Raw genomic sequence first — 20,881 nt, 5'->3', positions numbered from 1 at the left:
GACTAGTCCACAAGAAGTTCCAGCTCCTGAATAAGCCAGGAAATTCTCTGAGTGGACAATTGACACCTTCCAAAACAATCTCAGGAAACAGTCTAACTGCTTGATAATGCAACTGCCTAAGAATGTTCCTGCATGTTGCTTAAATTATTACTATAACATAGCCAAACAAAAATTCTTTTAGAACAGAAAACGGTGGAAGATTACTTGACTAGACTGGATTTTTCTTTCTTAAGGAACACACTTTTCCAGGCACTTACTGAAATTTATGGGCACAGTCCTGTCATTGAAACTCCAGCAAAGTGGTTCCAAAACTGCACCAATATAGGTTACAGCAGGACTACATCTCAGTTTTTTTAAACATTTGACACAGTACTTACTTTCATGAGGACCTATTAAAAGAGAAATAACGTAAACCGTATCATCCCCTTCATCCCCCATGGGCAGTTAAGATTAAGTCCACATTATTTCTGCAGTGAGAAACAGAGTATAAACTTTAAGGGTAGTGTCTCTAATCTTGAAAAAAAAAAAAAAAAAAGAAAATAATTCTACATTTGTTTCAAGGGTTTCATAGGATTCATGAGCAAGAATGAAGCCTGTGTGCTGGCTGTTCTCCATGACACTGCTGTACAAGTTTGTAACCATATGAGGAAAAATGAAGAAAATGCATGTATAGCTGAGTTATGGGATACATGCTGGATGCAAAAACTCAGATTCAACTTGCTCTGCTGACTTGGAACACAGAGAGGAAACCCAGTCTTCTGTATTTCAGACACACACCAGAATCAGCAGACTTTCATGTGCAATCTGAATACTTTCTCAACAAGAGATATAGATGCTCGGGTACTAAAATAAGTTGCAAAAAATACCAAATACAAATTTAGTATCTGTGTAAAAGAAGTCATTTGATCTCTTATCTCCCAAGACTCTGTCTTGGGTAACATTTCTAAGCTGTTTTTCTCAGTTTGTCCATTTGAGAGGTTTTCCACTCCATACAGAACATTCAGATGTTTGCTGAAGCACAAAACAGGACTGTGAGATAATTCATCTGCCACAGAGTATTTAGGGTACTTATCCTAGAGATGTGATATACAGTCTGTGATCTAGAGAATATCCAAGTAGTTTACACAAAGTGAAATAACTTAAACAGAAAAGGCCTAAGCTATCTTTATCTTGGATATAAAACATAATGATTGAGAACTTTCTCATACTTAGATTTGAAATTCCTGAAGCACAGCAGAATGATGAAGCTATCTTCTTCCATAGCCATAGGAAAAAGTTATGAATATGTGTTACTTTGTAACATGGAAGACACTGTTATTTTGTGAGTGCTGTGTAAGTCCACCAACTAATTTTCTTTTCCTAAATATACTTAAATATGTTTTCCTTTTGCCTCAGATTAGAAAAGAAACCTACATTTGCTTTGGCCAAGTATGGAATCTGGGCCAAGAGTTGTTTGTTTTGGTGATAGTAATGAAAAACTCACACTACTTCATTCAAGAAGGATTCCTTTTCAAGTTTTATAGATGTCCTGGAAAAATAATTAATCACACAGCTCTGTTGTGAACAAATATTTGACAATGGCACGGGAGTAACCCATATGGAGTGTGTTAGGATTCAAAATCTTAACAGCAGAAGCATGCCAGCTTTGTAGCAGTTGACTTTTTATGTGAGAGTGATTACAGCTGGAAGCACACTAAAAATTAACAACACATAACTAAGTCACATTAGTAGGAGCTGCAAAACTGAACTGAGTCACAATAAAAGCACAGAAGTTGATACTGCAGTATTTAAGTATGTAAAGCCATATGTATTTCTTGTTGAAATATGGTTTGGGTATTTTTAAATGTTTTTATCAACATGACAAATCTATTTTAAAATATGTCTGTTGTATATCTGTTGTGCAAAAATTTTGTTCACATCCAGAAGTGAATTATGCTTATTGATATTCAGTGATCTATGCACTGGACATTCAGGCTTCTGATGTCTGATGCTCACGTAGACTTCCCAGTTATTCAGGCCATATCAAATGGAAAGGGATGGGGGTGGGGGAGAAAATGGGAAAGAGAAATAATAAGAGAGATGGGAGCATGAGATAACAAAACAATTTTTTACTGTGATGCTTTAAAGAGGAGGTGTGAAACTCATGCATACTTCCCTGGAGTCTGAGTCATCCAATACCCCTCAGCATTTGAAGTAACGGTCTAAGTGAGCAGAAGAGAAAAGAAGTATTATGACTACATTAGATCATTCTTGGTAGATTTCTGAATTCTTTTTTCTTGTACAAGTCCAAGGCATAGGAAACTGCAATCTTATCCATGGAGACCAAATTCAACAGCCATATTGAGCTTTTTCGCAGAAAACAGGACAGCAGCTCCCACACAGCCTCCAGGAAAGTGAGTGTGATGCTAACAAAGCCAGGTGAGGGGGCTTGTGGAAAGTACTTTTTCTGACAAGAAGCAGAACTGTACGTAGGATAAGAAGGAATTAAATAGCCTTTTGCTTTTTTTGTTGTTTTGTTGGGGTTTTTTGTTTGGTTGGTTTTTTTTATGAAGACTTCTGTTTTAGTAAAGTGTTACTTGTAGCAATTCAAAATTATTAGTCCCTGATAACATTACCACTGTGTTCACAGACAAGTCTGACAACTGTTGTATTTCTAGTGCTGTTGGAATAGCTAGGGGATGTGTAGGAGGCAAATTTGGAAAATAACCTGTCCAGAGGTAATTATGGAGGTTAATGCAAAGAATATGCTTGTAAGGTTATTACAACTGGTGCACCAGATTCACAGCTTACTGAAGTCATACAATATTCCTCAGTGCAGTGTCAGTGGGAACAAAGATACTGAAATGAAAACCCAAAGCCCACAGAAGAAAAAGAGTTTCTTAATTATTTTCACTCTGGTGTCTAAGGTTTCTACAGTAAAGTACAGTGAGGATACTTAAGCCTTCAAAGAACAGTATGTTAAGAAAAATACAAGTTTTCCCATGTGTTTAAAACTAAAATCTTATAACAATCAACATTCCTACAAAACATTCTGTTGATAACTTCTGCCTTATCACTGGTTGAGATCTGGTATTATTCTGTTTTGATCAATAACATTTTTCTTGTTTAAAAGTGCCATCTTTATCTGAATTTAATCCTACAAATTACCTTCAAACTCCAATTTCCATGCAGACTTCTTTGTAACATCCTCCCACATAACTCAGAACATGTTTTTTGACCCATGTATAAAGTTTTGACTCCATCAATCTTATTTTACTTTTGGCCAACTTCAACCAACTCCTATTAGGACAGAAGGCCAAATCCTTATTTGCTCGCCTTTGCATTCCTTTCTGTGCACCTTTGCCATTCCTTAGTAACAGCTTAATTTGCTGACAAGAGTAATTTATATTCAAGATCATCTCAGACAAACTATTTCACTGAACATTAAAGGAGATGACACAGGAGACTTAAGCATCTCTTAAACAGTTTCTATGAAAAACTAAAAAAAAACCCCAAACAAACCCTAAGTTTACTTTTATTAAAATTCCTTCTATTTGCATCATTGAAGTTAATTCCCAGACAGTATTGCTTTCCAGGCAAAAGTATTGCTGTCCAAAATGATATCTGAACACACACTTTTTCAATTTCAGTGGCAGACATGCTACTGAAGGTTTGCAAAAAGCCACACTGCCTGATACTAGTACTTGTTTTGTGTGCAACATAGCATGACAGATCTGGCAGATGCTTTGTGCTTGTGACTTGATGTATATTTTCTGTATTTTCTTGAATGTCTAAACCAAAAATACAAATAACTTTTGTAAGTTCAAGTGGTTTTCATGATGGTCAAAAATCAGTCACGTGTGACTAGGTCTAAGTGCCACAAAGTTATGGCTTGTTTAGCTGTTGTTCATTCAGGAAGAGCTAAAGCATTTTAAAATAGATTTCAAAACTTCATAGCAAAATTCAGTATGAAAATACATTTCAAACAGTTTGCCATTCCTTTAAGCAATTTAATTTCCTAATTTACTGCTTCAAACTAAACCAATTTAATTAAGATTTAAACCTTATGAAAAGTATCTACATAGGGGACTTGTACCAAATTGAAAGAACTCTTAAAAGCTGAGCTAGAAAAGTAGGACTCATTTAAATTCTAACACCAAAGTCAGTCCCAGTCAAAGTGAGAATGTGAGTGTGCATGTGGAAGTCATCTGTGTTTATCTGGCTTTGCGAGTTGTTTCCCAGACTTCAGTAGTTAACAGTCTGACTTAAAAGCTTTGTTACCTGGAGGATCACGTAAACTTTCTTGTTACTGAGCCAGCTTTAAGAATTCAAAAAGAAGCTCCCAAGCAGTAAGTGAAATTTTCAAAGCTCTCCCTTACACCTATTAACTCAACAGCCATTAGTCTTGTCCACTTAAAGAAACATTTTAGGGCCAGCACTTGCTTAGCTATTTATCCGAAATTTTGTAAGCACTTACAGCAGTAAAAGTAGGAAATTGTATCTGTAAGGGATTTTTAAATTCAAAAGAAATAAGACTACGTGGTCAGTTTAAGCCACTCTGTATTGATCTGAGGAAAAAGAAAATCAAGACTACATTCAACATAAGACTTCAGTGAGTAGATATCAGCAGATCAAATTTGGAGATAAAGAAAAAAAACATAAGCCAACAAAGTTTATATTCTGTTGTCTTTACATAATCAGATGTTGGCTGAGAACTGGACAGAGTATACACCAAGATGGAAAATTATTATGGGCCCACCAATATTTTAGGAGGCTTGAGAATTTCGAAGGAGACAGCGGCAGTATGACCATTGATACACAAAGATACACAGGTATGTAGTTATCCATGACTGATGAAACTATCTTACAAATGTCTTTCTACTGATCTTCTGCTGGTATCATCACCATGGAGTTTACGGTGCAGTTGTCACACCAAGAAAATACGACATTTATAAAAACACCTCAAGTATATAGCCACATTCCAAGTTCCATTCTCTACCCAAGATCTGGGGAGCCAAAAATACAAAATGTTTCTTTACCTACGGAAGAAAGTTAAAGTTTCAAAACCTGTACCCTTAGTCCCAATACCTTCATCTTACTTCAGACAAGATTGTACATATCAAACGTACTTTCAGAGAGCATTCTGGAATTATGTGTAAAATGTGATAGAGTAACATGTAATACATGAATGCTTAGGCATCTATTCAGCTCCTTAGCTCATCAGCTAATTAAACCTTCTCGGACAAGATGCTAAGCAAGATAGTAATCTGAGAAGCATACACAGAGATTTATTAATAAAGAACTTTCAAGAAAAAAGAAAGACTAAATTATCAGGGTTTTTTAACTAGAAAAAGGCCACAGAATCTGCCACTGTTTTTCCAATCGAACTAAATAGTCCAGCAGGGACAGTATTTCAGGCAAACAGCTTATCTGAAAGAATAGTTCCCTGATTAAACCAGCAATGATAAATCATAGAGTATTCTCTAGTGCAATGCACTGTTTTAGCCATATAAAATTAAAGAAAAGCATATGAAATGCTAGGCCTTAGAGAATATATATTGTGAAAGGGAGTTCTGAAGTCTGCAGGGAGTTGTTCTTTCTCTTTTTTTGTTTAATGATCTCAAGGTGGTTTGTACTTTTCGTAGTTTGGACCTACTCCCTATAAATGATGAATGATTCTAAGGAAAATTAGTTTGATCATGATTAAAACTATATTAACAACGGCAAGTTATTTTTAATAATTACATATAATAGTTAACAGCAATGTAAAACCTATAGTTTAGTACCGCTAGTATTGTTAAACTAGGGAACAGAAACATTTAAAATTGCAGAAATGAGATTATCTTAATTTGATCCTTCAATTTACTGCTTATTCTTGTATTTATACGTCAGTCTTTAGTATAACCCATATATATCGAGGTATACTCACATACACTTATGGGTTAATTTCCTGTCACTTTGTATTTTTACCACAAAACAAACCTCATTTATTGCTCAGAACAGGCATCACTCAATTAATAGTTGCTTTTTCATAGTTAAACTTGTGTCCCTGGACCTCATTAAAACATACCATTCAAACAACGCACTACATTTTCCCTTCAAGGCGCATCTTTGTAGACCGTCACTACTGTTGGAATGTGGAGTTTACAAACAGGAATGAAGCTGGTTTTAAAGGACACAGGAAGGTCTTCAGCGATCCAAGGAAAGAAAACACCCGACATCAGTATTTTGTCCCGCAAAGAACAAAATACGCGCACTGTGATGAGCAAGTCAACAAAAGGATGCTGTGCTTTCCCCTTGGAGCCAAGGCGGAAGATGCCATTACAAGACTGGGTTTACTACAGTTTGCTTCATAGGTAATCAAGAAAACATCTTGTAGTTCAACGTGATCCTAAGAGCATGATCATGGCTATAACTGCTAGCACTATATATGACTAATTGTAAAAGACTCTGAAGATCTCTAAGAGGCATTGAAGGAGAACATTAAAGCATTTCCCAGCAATTCATCCCATGTCATAAGCAAAAGCAGTCAGGGGTCAAAAGAAGTTATAACCTTTTTGTACACCAAAAGAAGGATGTGCCCTTCTTAGAGCTTCCCGGAATCAATCTTCTGTGAAAAGTATGGTTAAAGTAGCCATGAGGGATGAACATGAGAGGGAAGTGAAAAGGTGAAAAAATATACATGTACACTTATCACTAAACTATGAAGTCAGGATCGCTTATAACCAAGTCACAGATGAACACAAAGGAGAAACTATTTATCTCCTACATGTTACTGTGAAAAGTCTAGGTAGTAAACAAATGAAAATGGAATTGCTCATGTCTGGGATGAGTTTGACCTACTTTGGAATTACTGAATTTGCATTGTGATATTCAGTACTTCCTAAATGAAATCACGCTATAAGATTTACATTACTGGAGCCTTTTCAATTGGTGATTATAACCTATTTAGAAGAAGTCAGCAGGGAAAAAAGGAGAGGGGTGGTATAATGTGTTAAAAATATCTTTAACAGATTCTAAGTTACTGACATTGTGAATCAAATATACTTTAGCAATTAGGAGTTGCTGTGGTAATAAATAAAGCACTACATGTGGAGCTGCAGATTACCAAATCGCACTAGACAACAGGATGATCAACCTTTTAAAGAGCAATATACCATGCACAGGCGGAAAAAGATGCGTTATTGTCAGGGGTTTTGGTTCTTACTGACATGCGTTAGAAGTCACATACAGAGAATGCATCTTTCAAAACTTTCAGGATTTACAGGATTATAGAACATAATCTGAAATAAAAATGTAATGTCTAATATAGAGGAACTACAGGCTTTTGTCTCCGTGTATAACGAACCATTGATCTCAGAGCAAAAATTAACTGGTACAGTACAAGAAATAATGAGTCAATTACGTCTGAGAGTGCAGAGCAAAGTCCCAGCCTCCAACATATTTACAGTTCATTTAAATTTTATAGGCTAGCTTCATGAAGTTGATAACAATTATGAGAAAATTCTACTGGGAGAAAGTAATTAAATATGACTGATAATTGGGAATTCCTTAACTGCCAAAAATGTCAAAATTTCTGCTGAGGACGAAAGCTATGCTAGCTAGAGCAGACATAGAAGGAAACTGAAAGCATCAGTTAATTAACTTATAATTATGATAGAAAAGAGGAGGAGCTGATAGTTGTAAATATATAGAAAAAGATAGGAAATAGAAAAGATTTATAAGGGAAGCAAAGAGAAATCTACAGTCTGTATATCTACATGATTGACAGTTTTTAAAATATGTTTTTCAAACTATTATACATATTTGGAGTATATCAAGTGGTTGGATGATAAGCTTCATATTTTCAGTGTAGGTAACTTAGACTTCCACATCTTGAAAATTGATAAGTAGTATTACAGACTTGAAAGCTTAAAACATGCTAAATATATTTTCAAAAAATTAAAAATTACTGTAATAAGGTAGTGCTTCTCATGTTGGCCCATATATTTTATTTCTTGAATAGATGCTATTTAACCTTTTTAATCAATCACTTGAGGAAAGACAATGTAAACATATTATTATAAAACTTACTATTGATATAAAGATCAAGAGAATCAGTAGTAGCAAAAAGACTGTGTCACAGATGCAGGATGAACTCAGTTTCTCGGTAAACATACTGTGGGAAAATTGTGTGTGTTTCAACATTGCCAAGTAGAAAGAACATAATTATGAACAAGGAATGTAAGTCATTCTTCAGGACTGGGAATTCTAAGGAATGAGAGAAATATTGAGTGACTTAGAGGTCAGCATGGCTAATTACTTGAACATGAGTTTTAATTGCGGAATACAAAAGTCCTTGAAAGTTTTAGTAAGAAAATGCAAAGTATGAGTGAAAAGTTTATATTACATGTGTACTGGCACTGAAGCCATCAGTGCTAGATCATTGTATCTAATTATGTGTTCAAAGAAAGAGGATGGAAAATAATAAAAGGATTGGAAAAGTCCAGGAAAATGATTAAGGGACCGGAGAACATCTCTTACAGGGGAAAAAAAGAAGAAAAAAAGAAAGAAAAAAAAAAAGAAAAAGAAAAAGAAAAATTGAAGGTTAAGAAATGACATGATCAGTGATTAAACATTCTTTCCTGATGAAATCTAATAACAGAGAACTTCTCAACCAGAAAACATAAGGACAATAATCCCTTGTTATTACTCTTCCCAAACATTACCAGCATTTCTGTGGGATGATTCTGATTCCCATGGATACCCATTTTAATTCCTCAAAATCCTTTCCTGAAGGTAATTTCTGATCTCCATATGATTCTAATTCTGTTTCAGAATAAGAAATAGCTGGGCAATTTATGCCGTAATTATCTGTTGAAAACTTCATCCTGGGGTCTGATAATGAAAATTTTGAGTAGTTAAAATCAGCCTGCCTTCTAAGCATCTAAGAATGCCTCATGCACAATCCTGACCTGAGGTGTCACCTTCCAAACTACTTACAAACTTTCTGTACTTTTAATACACGTGACCTCACAGAGTTTCTCAAAAATGGAGGAGTGCTTTAATCTTCATTTTATAACTCAGCACGAGAAAAATTGGGCCTTTGTGGTCTATCCAGAGTCACAAATAAAACAGTGGTTAGTAGTTAGAATACAAAACAGATCTTTTGACTTCTAACTTGTGTTCAAGCTACCATTAGACTTCCCTGCTAATAATGTATATTGATTAACAGTTACTTCATTATATCCACATTATAGTATCTACAGACTCTGACTTCCTATTCAGAACTCTGGTCTTCAACTTGCAATTTATTTAGTCAAATAAACCAGAAATAATTAAAATGAAATTAACATGTAAACACTGTGGGCTATTCAGACATTAAGCTTTAGGCAACATGAGAACCTCAGCATAAAATAACCAGTTCTCCTCTAAAATGTAGAGGAGAGATAGGTGATATCTGAGTGGGATTTTGATGTTCCTGGTCCCAAGCTTAGAGACAACCCTCTAGGCACTAGGCATACAGTGCATATGGAAAAGTTTCCATGTGCTGCAGTTTATGTCCTAATCTAAACAGTACAATATAAACTAGGGCATGCGTTATTTCACGGATGACACAGTTTTCAAGTTACGACAGTTTAGTAGCATCCCAGGCTCTTGGTTCCCACACATTCCTCTACTTTTTCATTTTCCAGAGCTGTCATCAAAAGCAGCTTCAGACTGCTGGAGGACACCGAGAGAAAAGAAAAAGAAAAAAAAAAAAAAAAAAAAAAGATATGTAATAATTTAGATAATAAATTGTGATGGATCCGTGTTATGACACTATCTGTTACTATGATGATAGGTCAGGGTTGTAGTCAGGCAGTTTAGAGCAGTTAATTTAAGAAAACAAAATAGTTCCCAGCAGATTGCTAAAGGCCATTACAAGCAATAGAGAAAATCTTTCCTCATCCTCTCCAGTGCTCAGTCTCTGCCTTCTGCCATGATGAATCATAATGATATACATTTTTTTCAAATTAATTTCTCCAAACCCAGAATATTTCCTTGAGAACAATCTATCTACCTACCCTGATGAAAATTAAATTGATGTCAAGGTCCCCTTGTTTTAGAATTGTTTGGTCCTTTGGTTGCTGTCTTTGAATTGGTTTGATCTAGTCAGCAAAATGTATTTTCAATAAGTCACATTTGCTGAGCAAATGAACATATGCTTTACCACCTCCTGCTTAACTGAAATAATTTAAGATCCATGCTTCAAGCCTGGACACTTGATTTTCCTCTTTTCCTATATGCTGAATTGTCGTTAGTCCTTTTATGAATTATTAACTATTGCATGCAGTAGCGAACTTTTATTTTTTATTTAGCATTTTTCTGCATTACCATTGAAGAGTTTCATTTAGTGTGAAATATGCATATGTGATTTTGTTTTCCTTCCAGAACTGCAATTATCAGTATGGATGGGAACAGAAGGAAAAGTACACTACAGCAAAATGGAAACAAGGTGCTAAAACACTAATTCAGAGATGTGCTTTTCACACAAAGCCTTTTCATAGCTCATTTGTTGTCAAATTCACCAAGAAAAAATACTTGAAAGTTACAGATGCTTTGAAGAAACATGTGGAAATAAATTTACAACTGATTTAAAAAAATAAAAAGCAGATTCTGCTCTAGGCTGAATCTGTTAATGTCATACCAGTTCCAAACTGAGAAAGACTTGGTGATACAACCTTTACTGCTGAAAACCTAGTTACATACCAAGGGGCGCACACAGATTTGTTTGCTACATGCTGCATCTGTGCTTATACATATTAGTTTCTGGACTGAATTTAGTTCATCTTCCAGTGACAAAATGACATCAGCCTGTATTTAGAAAATATCACTGTGTTAATTCAGATTATTCAGGTATGTACTTTTAATTAGGGGAAAAAAACCCATAAAAGTACATAGGGAATACAATCCATTCTAGGTCAGGATTATTATAAATAGTTCAATATACATGAAAAGTGTGTTCTCTTCCTGGTCCAGGTCAATAAAAAAAAAAAAAAAATCACCTATCTCTTAATCCAGAACTCTGATGGGTTAATCTATGGTTATGCTACATGTCACCATGCATTGTTATGTTTGTTAAAATATTACTGACACCCTCTGCAGTTCAGAAAATTTGGATTCCTTTAAACTGTCATCTGTAGATAGATTTATTCTTAAGTTTATCTTCTGTAACTTAAATTTAACAGATTTTCTGTTCCAGCCATCAACATCCAAGACTTCACTGTGTTCTTTCTTGGTTTTGCAGAGATTAAAAGGATTTTAGTGGTAAATTGAGAAAGATAATGTCTCTTTCTACCCTGTACTATGCACTTTTAAAGATGTTTTTTTCTTGTTGCCACAAAAATCTGTTCAAAGTACAGCATCTTGTTTCAAAGAACATAAATAACTCGAAGCAAGTTAATGGTCCCTCACTTTGATCAGGCATATCCCCTCCTGTACAAGTAGCACAATGAAACCAGTCAAATAATGCATGTAAGTAACAGGCCTTTTGTGTTATTAAAAGATAGATCAGCTTTGTGCCTACACTCTTTTGTAATAATGAGGAGACAAACACTGCTGCATCTGAACCCAGTTTTCATTTTATTTCTGTAGGAGGAATGATGCTAGAAAAAAAAATACTGTATAATTATCCTCGCTAATGTCTGCAGCACAAAGCAGACCATGCTTCTGATTATAAGATATACCAAGGAAGGGGTTTATTTGCCTTTTTTGCAGGAATGACTATACACTGGACCAGTCACCATTATGCCCACATCCTGGGCAAAATTCAGCTGGCTCCACCATTTGCAGTAGCAAACAACAGCATCCATAGTGACTGTCTGACAATTTTCACAATCTGGAGATTGTCCCAGATTTGCAGGATTTTACTTCATGTGATTAGTCCAAATGAATCAATCCAATTAATCAGATTTCCTCAGCTGAATCCTATTCAAGACATCGAGTGAAATCTATGTTTTATAAACTATAAAATATTTCTGTAGTCTTATATAAAATTCAAAAAAATTATTTGTGGCATACTTTTTCTGTAAATAACATGAAAGTTGCTATTTAATCTGAATACAATTACTCACTGAGGTGCTGCATTGCAGGTGAGGGAAGACCGAATAAACAAAATCTATATTTTTATGGGTCTAACTGCTTCACAGGTTTTTATTAATGCTAATAAGTATTACCAAATCTAAAGAAATAGAAATGACAAAAATATTATTAAATATATTGCTGTGTGATGGGACTCCAAACTGAGAGATAGAGTTGCTCCCCCTTTCCCTGAAGAACAAATACAAAGGCATACCCTCCAATCTCTTAAGAGTTAACTTGTTTACAATGATTGCATAGGAGCAAAGTAGCTTGGTAATTAGGGAAAAATAAACTGTGCAGGAGGAGTTTGCCAAAACAAAGACACTCATTCATTTCTGGCAGGATGCAATTTCTGCTTTGCTTCTTCCAGTCCAGCCACATTCAGTGATTTGTGGGTTGGCCAAACCATCAAATCCCATTCTTCCCGCAGGGTCACAAGGAAATTCCTCCTTTCCATCACCACTGAAGCTTGACTATGCAGCTCTTCCCTTCTGCATGCATGACTCTGCTCAAGACCCTCTTTCCTCTGCCCTCCACTTGCAAGCTCTTCATTTTCTGGTTCATGCCTTCACCTGCCTTGTGCCCTCCGACTTTGACAGTATGTACAGGACTTTCCTGCAGGGCTCAGGAAGGTTTCTATGCTGATCTTGGATGATGTTTGAGGATAATAAACAATTTTTTTCTCCTTCCAGGGCACTCCCAGAGGGCAACACTTGAGACCAAAGGTAACTGTCCTTCCTACTTTCTACTAATAAGATTTTCAAAGGATCACACACCAAACAGCATTTACACAACCAAATGAAAAGAGATATATTAAGTAACTTGGCTTGTCACGCCATTGGAAGTCAAATTTGAAAGGAGATTATTTTTGTGCAGCTGTAAATTACATTTCCCTCCTTAATGTTCTGAATGTTCAGTTGGTTACAAGGTCGATCTTACTTTTCTTTTTTTCCCTAAACTCTTACTAATTTCCAAAGCCAGAGAGAGTTCGAAATGTAATTCAATCTGTACAACACAGGCTATAGTTTCTAAAAGATTGCAAAACCAGAGCGAACACAACAACATTTATGGCTATTTGGGAAATAATCTATAGTAAACATCTTCTTATATTAATCACCCATATAAATTACTACAACAAAATTAACTCGGAAAATAACAGCATCAGAAACCAGGATTCAGATGCTCAGAATTTAGTCACCTGCCACTATAATTCTTCAAAATGTTCATGGTTGGCCTTACAATGGTGATAAGGTCAGCATATAGAAGTGCTGCTATTTCCTTGTGAAGTGACTGGGAGTAAACAACACACTGGGCAATGGTGAGGTGGAGATAGAAACTTTCTTATTTTATCATAAATCCAATTTTGTTAATAGTGAAGATAGATTTGCAAAGAGTAAATCTCATCTCTACCACTGCTTCTCCTTTTCCTACTTCAGAAACTGAGCATTATATACAGGTGTTCTGTTTTGTTCTTTGTCAAGTGACTTATTCTATTACTCCTGTGCTTCCATAGCTGCCTAGTATCTGAGAAAAACACTATTTTCAATGTTTTCACAACACTTTCCCCATAGCAGAAATATACAGCCAGGTTTCCTTCAGCTGGGGCAACCAGAAGGGTTAGCACATCCAAAGTGTTAGGGAAGTTCCAACCCAGGGAAGTCATCTTCTTGGTTACGGTGCCTCCCTTGCCAGGTGAGTAAAAGCAGTGTTCCTGCTGTGGCCAGCTTGCACTTAAACCAAGCACTTCAGTGTCCATCAGCGTTAGTCTACAAACTTCTATGAACTCCGTGAGAGCTAAACTAACCTGCAGTTGAAGCCAACATAAGATTCAGGGAGAATATTCCCATTGCTTGTGCCAGCTTTGTTTTCTGGTAGAGTGACATCTGCCTTTGGGCAGGTCAGCCTATGAATATAATTCACATAATCTTTTAAAACAAAACAACTCCCCTCAACAAACAAAACAAAACAAAAACAACAGAAAAAACCCAACAAAAAATATGTATAATAAAAAGCATTTCCACAAGCTATGTGGTAACAGCTTTCTCCTGACAAAGCTTTTCACCAGACAGAATATCGTCTACTGAAACCACAGAATCATTAAACTACTAAGTTTGTCATGATTTTTTGAGTTATATTTACAGTAGTTGTTCTTCCATCTCCCCCTCACAGCCTTTAAATCAACTAAGAACTGTTTTCTGTTCAAAGCAGTAGAGAGGTCATGAAAGCTGAAGATGTTACTTGTGGTGGAAAGAATCAGTTCATGAATTTAAAAGGCAAATACATGACAAGCTAAAACAAAAAAATAAGTTCACTATTTTACTTCATGGCACACTATCTCAGCTCCTCTCTGCCATAAACTATGACCAGTGTAAATAATGAACATTAATGAGAATACGGCCAAGTACGGACTAAGAAACTTTGTGTTCTGGCTCCATTACTGACCATAAGAGGGTCCCAAGGTGCTATCAGAAGATAAATTTTAAATTGCTAAAATAAGTTGAGACTCCCACTGCACACAAAAAGAAGCTCTGTTCATATATAATTATAGGATTACGACCTATTTTCCTACTCAAGATCTGATCTGTAGGTTTGCTAAGCAGCCTCAGCTTATATGCAGTTCCTGAGAGGGCTTATTCTCATTCTAAATAATTTCTTTATATAAGTATATTTTTAAAAAAGCATTGCATTAAAATCAGGAATTATTACTATTCCACTATTTACTGTCTTTTCAAGTAATCCAGTTTGCATCATAAAATATCCTTTCAATGGCCAGTGCTTGAATAAATATAAACATCCTAAAATTCCATCATTCTGTTTTGTTATATTTTTATTACCTGTTTGACATTTGCAACATCACTTTTTTTGCAACTGCCCGTGATTATTCTATTTCAACTGTTCCAATCTGCTATTTTACACAGTTTGCAATTTACATAATTTTTGGATTTTATATTTTACACCTATCAACCTCAGTCCCTAAAACTATGTAATTTATAGAAGAAATTTTTAACACATTCTTTGGGATCAATGTTTTCATAACCTCTTTGTACATAACAATTCCTTTTACAAACACCTGAAAGCCATCTGTGTTATTATTTGCCAGGTAAGATGATCTTCTTTTTCTTTTTTCACATCACTTTGTTTTGGTGAGGAGGGTTTTTTTTGTTTGTTTGTTTTCTTGACTTTTGGCCTTTTAAAATCTTTTTTGTTTTGCTTTGTTATTTATAGATTCTTTTGCAGACAGTAAGCATAGTGTCTTTTTCAGACTAGTCAAACAAGGAGTCATTAACCTAAACCCATATTCAAAAATATGAAAATTATATTGTGGTGAGAAAGGATGAAGAAATACTAAAATAGTACAAGAACATAGCTTTAAAATAGTACAAGAACATAGCTTTAAAATATTTTCACATGTAATCATGTACCTGCTGATGTTATAATAAATAAGAATAGACCCCTAGTGATAACTACAAATTAATTTCAAAGAAATTATAGAATCAATTAAATATGCTGCTTTCTCCACACTTGGAAGATAAATCACTTAAAATATGTGATACGAAGACAGAATGAACTGACATACATGAAAAAATTAATTCAGCTGTCTTCATCTTGATTTCCCTTTCAGTTTTTCCTTATTTTCCCATTTGTTTTCCCTGTGGTATTCATTCTTGTATTGGTGGCAAATATTACCAGCTGCCTATCATCAAAATTACTAAACTCATTATCTTCTGAGCGTATTCTTTTGTGCCAACATAGCAATAGGGCAGATAATCCTACATACTATCCTTGTAACTATATATGGCTTGAATGAACTCTAATTACTCTGCAAGTAGAAATGAAAAAAATTCTACATTTGTTAGTTATTACTGCTTGGTTTCCCCAAATACTTTCTATTAATAAAAGTAAGCTACTAGTGACTGAGATAATGAAAAATACTAGTAGATGGCAAGTCTTCAGATGTAAACCTTTATTTGTTTTTTCAGTGTCATTTACTGAGTGAAAGTACACATTAACATTAAATTTTACTAATTTAAACCACTATAAAACACTGCACATTAAAATCTGTTACATAATGAAATTCTGTGATGAGTTATAGCATTCAAAAGGCTAATTTCTTGTCTTTTACCAGCTTTTCCATTGCATGCCTGACCAGAAGGAGATGTTAGAAGAATATTTAAAACGAAATGAAAACAAAACAAAAAACACCAAAAACCCACAAAAAAGATAAACCACAAAAATAAAAAGTAGATCACAGAAGTCAGAAAAGGAAAACAAACTATTTCAAACGTAGCTTTCTTCTTGTGAACCCTTGCTTAGCCCTAGATGCGGTTAAGGGAGAGTTTGCCTGTATTAATACTACTATGCCTGTTCCTAAAGATGGTGTCTCCATGGACATTAGCAACTTTGATGGACTGTTGATTTGTCATACTTAACCCAGGGAAACCAGAGAGAACAAAACACAATGCAGGAGATCTCTGCTCTGCTTTCTGCTCATGAACCACATAAAAATTTTTGCTTGTGCCCATAAAAGGCAGAACATCCTCCAAATGTGGGCTCCTCCAAATGTGGGCTCCTCCAGCAGAAGCTGTTTCCCTGCAGAATGTAGGTCACTGTGTATACATTGGGGTAGAAGATAATTGTGGGGAACTGCAGCAGGATTGGACTTTACTAGAATCTCCTACACATTCAGAATGTACAACTGAAGCCAAAGCCTATAAACTGTTAGACATTTTGTGTGTGATTAACCACCACTTTGTTTATGCTAGCTGTAATTAGACCACATAACAAGACATCATCACACAAGCAGGCTGTATTGTAACTAAACATTACTTTTTAGGAGTTTTGCAAACCCATGGTAATTTTGGAGTGACTCTACCAGAATATATTGAAGAAATACTGAGAGTATGTGTATATTTTGTTTATTGGTATTCTCCTGCAGAGTTATTTCCATATGATTTTCCTTTTGTGCAATAAACAAAATTGCTTCATCCCTGAAATAGCTCTGTTATGGAAGTGTAAGTGTCAAATGTCTTTCTATTTCTCAGGTCAATGTTAAAATATTTGCCATTACAGCCAAGCTTTAGTTTGCACAAAACCAGCAAACTAAACCTTTCATTCCTTAAGTGCTTTTCTTTATCTGTGAAAAACTAAAAAATGTCCTTTTAACTGGCACTGGTGGCCTTGGGGAGTGTTTTACAGTACATTTTTACAAATGCTTAGTTCAGGTTTATTGGCCTCACAGCAGAGATTACAGAAGACCACACAATTGGAATGATCATTTCTCCTAGCATTAGCAGAATACATTTTGAATGGCAGCAGCAAATCTTAGGGGAACCTGGACTAATGAATGATGCTTCATGGAAAATGTTTCAAGATTTAAGAGGGAGCATTGAGGGGAATCTTCAAAATCCAGAAGTCACAGTGAAAGCGAGTCAAATTGGGTTTCTAATTCCCTGTGTTTTGATGTTGGTGGGGGTTTTTCTTCCATTTAGGCCCCTATCTCCCAGTCTTCAATAGTTTATAAGCACATTTTATAGAGTAAAACCAAAAAGCATGATCTAAAGCTCATGGGTAGAAAATTACTCATGTAGATGCAGCAGAACAGACGTTTCTGCATGAGAGAGACTTTCCTTGCCATAGCAGTCTGGCATGTCATACTGTTTGGGAAAATGTGTTTCAGCAAAGGACACATCCACAACAAATAAGTTTTATGGAATCCTAAAAGCTCCTTTGGCATTACAGAGAAGGTTGTTGTCTTCTCTTGAATTGACATGTATATATGAAGTGATTTGATCCCTCCTTCTTTATTCTATGAAAGATAAATATGAATAACTGCTATTCCTCGGGTTTGAAAGCTCATCTTTTTTTATTTATCTTTTGGCTGCTCGCTTCATAATCACATCATAAAGAATCATCAAACTAGACTTAGAAAAATTATTATATCATCTCTTCAATCCTCTTTCAAAGTTAGCATATTTTACAATTCTCCCACAGAGGCTAGCACAGACAACTGTCTTTTGCAGAAATTATGTGAAAATATAGGAACATGGGTCAATCTCATCCATATTCATTGACTTTCTAGGGACATCTTTCACAAGGAATGAATTTGGAGGCATAAACAGTAGTTAAAAATAAATGCTTAAAAGCTAGCCCCTTATACTGTTTTCATTACATGTCTGAATAATGCAAAAATGGGGAATGAAAATGCAAAACATATTGCCATGATCTCTAAGTAGCACTGTTTATTAATAAAGTAGTTAAAACAGTTTTCAAATAAACTGTCAGCCAGCCAAAGACAACTTCTGTGAAATATAAAAAATTATACCATATTTTAAGTAAACAAAAAATTACTTTATGAGTGTGTTCTGCATAATATCACACAAGCAGATTTAATGAAAATCAAAAGCTAAATAAGTGAAATCACTGAATTATGTGAGCTTGTCACTCTGGAAGTCTTAGGCACAAAAAAAAAAAAGTAAATTAAGTCTGGAAACCAAAGACTTTATCAACCCAACATTCAACACCACAGAGACTGGATAAATTCCTGCTTCTTGTGTCCTGAAGATTCAGAAAAACCTCTGAAAAAACTGGATATTTGGTGAATTAAAGAGCTTTTTCAATATTTAGAATAAACTAACATTAGTATAAACACAGCTCTTTAACTAGTAGATCACAAACTTTCCTACTGTAATCATCTACAAATAGCCTATAGTCTCTGAATAATATCACTAGCTTGCACAAGTCAGTTTAGCCAGTTTGAAGATTTGGGGTAAAGACATATTATACACTAAATAGTGTATGAAATTGTTCTTCCAGCCACTTCACATTGCAGTAATTAATTTTTTGTATAAAAGTAATTTCATGATGATTGCAATTTGAACACACTGAACTCTCAGAATCCCTTTTCAAATAAGAACACATAATCTTTACAGAAGAAAATGTAACCAGTTTTTATGTCAAATTGTTTCTTGCTCTTGGCTGAGACTGGGGAGATGATACGAGGTTGTATTTTAATTTAGCTTGTATTTACTTCCTTTTGAGGATTAGGAATTGGGATTATGACAGTCATATAGTCTGGATGATAACTTTGAGTATTGAGAGTTATTGATTAAAATATAAAACCAGAAACCTATGAGTTCAACGTCAGTGACTTTATCAATCCTCTTAGTCATAAGAATTTAGGAACCATTTTAAAACCACAGGACATGATTCTTATAAACTTAAAAAAACCCAATTGTACATTTTGTATAGAAAAATAAACTCAGTGTGTGACTTTAGAATGATATGAAAACTCCATTTCTGTTTTAGAAAATGTAGAGGTTTTTATTTCCTTAAAATACTAATGTCATGCAATATTCATCCAGGTTTTATATTGATATTTGATAATAGATCCAGCTGGCAAAGAAATACTTGCAGGAAAAAATAATAATAATAAAAAAAACCCCAAAACCTCAAAAAATGCTGACAGCTGAAATGAAAATATATCTATTTTTTGATGCTGGTCGTGTCCTAAAATATAACATCACAAGAATTAATATGACACAGTAAGATTTAATTATATGTTTCATATAATTGGCAGCAGTTGAAGAAATAAGAGTTTGCAAACTTCTTTGATTTAGTGTATGGTTGGGTCTGATCAGCTTTAGTTTATCAGAAAAATATGGCCAAATGACAGCTAGTGTAATTCCCTTAACTTTAGGACTAATGAGTCATTAATGAATTTGAAAGACAGAACAGGAAAAAAAAAAAATGTTTTCCAATCTAGGACTTTCCTTTTACTTTAAAAACTTGATTTACGAAACAAATAAATACGGAATTATTTTGGTTCCCGGTTACACAGAGCTAATAAGCTTTCTGTTTATAAACCAAACCACCCATGAAAAAAAAATATTCATATTTTTCTAAACAAACAGTGAAATTCTTCATTTCAAAAATGTAGGTTTTCCCTAGCATTGGAAGGCATAGGTAAGCAAAGTTCTGGAGTGCTTCCCTTAAACTCAGGAATTATAGCCTGATCTTTTTCCCCATGCAAAATATTAACCTTTGCCAAGTACATAAGTCAATAATTAAAACCAGGTCTAAATCCTTTATCAATCAAGATTTCAAAGATGTTGTAACAGACAGATGCTATTTCAAGCTAAGATGAAAGAAAGCTTTACATTAGTATGATGACAATTTATGAAGTATATGGCTCTACAACCATAGTTAAACAGAGGGAAGATTTAAAAATTGTGCTTTGTTTGAAAAAGGAGAACTAGCTCCCTGCTTGCAATTAGTAGGTGAAAAGCCAGGAGAAGAATTTCACTGATAGATACTTTGAAAAAGTACCTTACATATGTAGCTGATAGGTTGAAAGTGAATCAAAGCATCTCCAGAGAGAATGAGCAGGGGCTGTACTTGAAAAATGATCATGAGACCTCAAGGGAATGAATCTCTTCCAAGTGCTATTTCAAACGAAGCTGGCCAATAGGCAACAGAAGCCAGAAATATAGGGGGTGTGTGTGTGGTTTTTTTGTTGTGTTTTTTGGTTGTTTTTTTTTTTACCGTGGGCTGTATGACCTTCTAATTTAAACCACAAATAAGATGAAGAGTGCCCTTCAGCTCCAGAAAGCAGTATAAATAAACTATAGTGAACATAGCTCAGCAGGTCATTTTATGTTCTTTGAAGTGAATAAATGCCTCTTTTTTAATTCTTATTACTTATGCATATAAATACTAACACTATAGTCAAAGTCAATCCAGCCAAGCCATGGTCATTTAGTTATTGTATCCTCTGATACTTGAACTGGGGTTCTTATTGCTC

General features: G+C 34.9%; 1 long non-coding RNA gene across 1 annotated transcript in view; it reads right to left on the bottom strand.

Annotated features, from left to right (window-relative positions):
* LOC130150430 (uncharacterized) overlaps positions 1–20,464 on the bottom strand; it is a 117,772-nt gene extending 97,308 nt beyond the window's left edge. The window contains exon 1 of the long non-coding RNA XR_008822230.1: positions 20,407–20,464. This is a non-coding gene — a long non-coding RNA (uncharacterized LOC130150430). The remainder of the gene's footprint in view (positions 1–20,406) is intronic.
* Between the last annotated feature and the right edge of the window lie 417 nt (positions 20,465–20,881).

This window comes from Falco biarmicus, chromosome 5, assembly GCF_023638135.1.
Source record: "Falco biarmicus isolate bFalBia1 chromosome 5, bFalBia1.pri, whole genome shotgun sequence".
In the NCBI taxonomy this organism is placed as follows: Eukaryota; Metazoa; Chordata; class Aves; order Falconiformes; family Falconidae; genus Falco; species Falco biarmicus.
Note: the sequence above shows the minus strand (reverse complement) of the source record. Positions and strands in the feature narration are given on the sequence as shown.